A 3,299-nucleotide genomic window follows, 5' to 3' on the forward strand; every position below is an offset into this window, starting at 1 on the left:
GTTAGGAAGTAAAACGATGTCCGTTACTAATAAATAAATAAATGTCTGTTATTAATAAAGCTACTTTGAATCTTGAATCTACTATCAAAGTTTCATCGCATGCTGACCTCTGTGGTATACAACTGATGTATGTAGTGCTAAGAAGTGTTTCTTAAGGGTTTTTTGGTGACTTTTATTTTTGGCCAGGCAGTGTATGTTAAAGTTTGTAATTCAAGTCACATCCTTGTGGACACATCCTTGTGAGGATTGAAATGTCTTGCAGAGCCCGGATAGCTCAGTCGCTAGAGCATCAGACTTTTAATCTGAGGTCCAGTGTTCAAGTCCCTGTTCGGGAGAGTTGGTTCTTACTGCATTAGGTAAGCGGTAATGTCCTGTACATGGTTTGTTTAGAATGATGAAGAATTTGTACTTTGTGAGTTTTTTGTAAGTAAACTAGCATGTACTTGATAAGCTTGAAATAATAGCACACTGTATGTGTTAACATGTTCTCCACACCAACTAGTTGTACGCCCAGCTGTTTCAAACAGACTGTAGTAAATAGAGGACCGTTTAAATCTCTAATTACATTTACATTTTACATTTTCTGCATTTAGCAGACGCTCTCATCCAGAGCGACTTACAGAAGTGCTTCCATAGTAAACATTTCATTTCTCAAGTTTTAGTAAACAACAGTCAAAGAACACAAATCTGCTGAAACCTGTTAGAACAAAAGTGGGTTTTTGTTTTTTTTGTAAATATGTACAAGTCAGCTTAAGTGCTTAGTAAAAAGGTGGGTTTTTAATCGTTTTTTAAAGACAGAAAGAAACTCAGATGTTCGGACGGACAGAGGAAGTTCATTCCACCACTTGGGTGCTAGAACAGAGAAGAGCCTTGATGCTTGTCTTCCTTTAGTCCTGGGTGAAGGATCAAGTCGGGCGAGACTAGTGATTCGGAGGTTGCGTGGTACAGAGCGGGGGTTTGATTAGACCACGAAGGTAGCTTGGGGCTGGTCCATTTTTGGCTTTGTAGGCGAGCATCAGTTTTTAAACTGAATGCGTTCAGCTACAGGAAGCCAGTGAAGAGAACGCAGCAGTGGGGTGATGTGGCAGTGTTTGGGCTGGTTAAAAACCAGACGGGCAGCTGCATTTTGAATGAGCTGCAAGGGTTTAATAGTGGACATGGGAGCTCCTGCCAGGAGGGAGTTGCAGTAGTCCAACCGTGAGATTACAAGTGATTGGACCAGAATCTGGGTAGCTTTCCTGGAGAGAAATGGCCGAATCTTCCTGATGTTGTACAGGAGGAACCGGCACGATCTTGTCATGTTGGCTATATAAGGAGAGAAGGTCAGTTGGTTATCCAGGACAGCACCAAGACTTCTTACCTTATCAGATGGTCTGATCTGGGAGTCATCCAGAGAAATGACTAGGTCCTGGTTTGGAGACTGATCTCCAGGAATAAGCAACACCTCTGTCTTGCTGGGATAAAGTTTTAGATGATGAGCTGACATCCATTGTGAGATATCTCGCAGACATGCTGAGATGCGAGCTGAGACTTGTGTGTCTGAAGGAGGAAATGACAGATTGAGCTGAGTGTCATCTGCATAGGAGTGGTAGGAGAAGCCATGGGAGGCTATGACCTTACCCAGAGAGCGGGTGTAGATAGAGAAAAAAAGTGGGCCAAGTACAGAGCCCTGAGGAACACCGGTTGAGAGAGTGCATGGGGGAGATATGGATCCCCTCCATGACACTTGGTAGGAGTGCCATTCAAGGTAGGAGGTCATCCATTGCCATGCTGAACCTGTTACTCCAAGGTTGGAGAGAGTGGACAAGAGAATGCTGTGATTCACTGTGTCAAAGGCTGCGGAGAGGTCAAGAAGAATGAGGACCGATGACAGTTTGGCTGCTTTGGCTACATGAAGCTTCTCAGTAACAGCTACAAGTGCTGTTTCCGTAGAATGCGCTGCCTTGAAGCCAGACTGGTACGGATCATGGAGGTCATTCTAAATAAGAAAGGAAGATAGTTGGTTATAGACAGCACGTTCAAGAATTTTGGATAGAAAAGAGAGGAGTGAGACAGGTCTGTAGTTGTTAATGTCTGTAGTGTCTAGTGTAGGTTTCTTAAGAAGGGGAATGACCTGAGCCTTCTTAAAAGCAGTAGGGACGACACCTAATGTCAGGGAGTTGTTGATGATGGGTGTGATGAAGGGGATTAGGTCTGTGAGATGTCTTTGAGGATGGTGGATGGTATAGGGTCGAGTGTGCATGTAGTGGGATTGCTGGATGAGAGGAGCTGTGCAACCTCATCCATGGTGAGTGGGGTGAAGCTGGTGAGTGTGTTGGTGGGTTGAGGGTCAGTTGAAAGTGGGTCAGTCGGAGAGAAGGATTGATTGATTTTGTCAATCTTGTCCTGAAAGAATGTTGCAAAGTCAGTAGCAGTAAGAGGGGCAGATGGGGGAGGAGGAAGAGGGTTCAGAAGAGAGGAAAAGATAGCATGAAGCTTACGTGGGTCAGCAGCAGATTGTTCAAGCTTGGCTTTGTAAAAAGATGTTTTTGAAGCAGTCACATCGGATGAGAACCTGGACAGCAGATCGTGGTAGGAGTGGAGATCAACACCAAGCTTAGATTTCCTCCACTTTCTCTCAGCTGCCCTTAATTCTCTTCTGTTGCTGCGCAATGCATCTGAAAGCCAAGGAGCAGGGTGAGAAGGTTTTTCTCGTTTAAGGGTAAGAGGACAGAGCTGATCGAGGACAGAGCTGATCGAGGACAATATTAAACCAGTTAAACATGGCCTACTACTGCTGATATCTCACAAATCAGTGATTATAAATTATTAATGGCATTTGAAATAATGAATGGCATTTGAAATAATAAAAAACTAAGACTAAGATTTGTACTAACTTATGTCTCTTTTCACATTATTATGTATGGTAGAGGGTTAAAGATGTAAATTTGTACAAAGCATGAGATGTCAGAAGTGGGATTCGAACCCACGCCTCCAGGGGAGACTGCGACCTAAACGCAGCGCCTTAGACCGCTCGGCCATCCTGACTAGCTAGAGTACCACAGATACCATCCTCGCCTCACAAGGAATAATATTTGTACAAATTCCTTAATCTTTTTACATTATTATGTATGGTAAATTTACTGACTGTAACCCATTTGCTGCACTGTACACTTTGTCACTACGCTGTAAACCATATATCAATAGAAAGGGAGCCCCATATGAGCACTCCAACTGACCAAATAATGTTTTTTGGGTGAACCATTGTTAGCACTGTAACGGCACTAGCATGTTAGGGTGTGTTTTCTCTGGTATGAGTG

The 3,299-nt window shown here is 43.5% G+C and overlaps 1 non-coding gene across 1 annotated transcript; it reads right to left on the minus strand.

Moving 5' to 3' along the window:
- Window positions 1-2,944: 2,944 nt before the first annotated feature.
- trnal-uag (transfer RNA leucine (anticodon UAG)) lies at window positions 2,945-3,027 on the minus strand. Its single transcript has one exon. It is a non-coding gene; the product is annotated as a tRNA-Leu (tRNA).
- Window positions 3,028-3,299: the final 272 nt, after the last annotated feature.

This window comes from Trichomycterus rosablanca, unplaced genomic scaffold (genome assembly GCF_030014385.1).
Source record: "Trichomycterus rosablanca isolate fTriRos1 unplaced genomic scaffold, fTriRos1.hap1 scaffold_280, whole genome shotgun sequence".
NCBI lineage: Eukaryota > Metazoa > Chordata > Actinopteri > Siluriformes > Trichomycteridae > Trichomycterus > Trichomycterus rosablanca.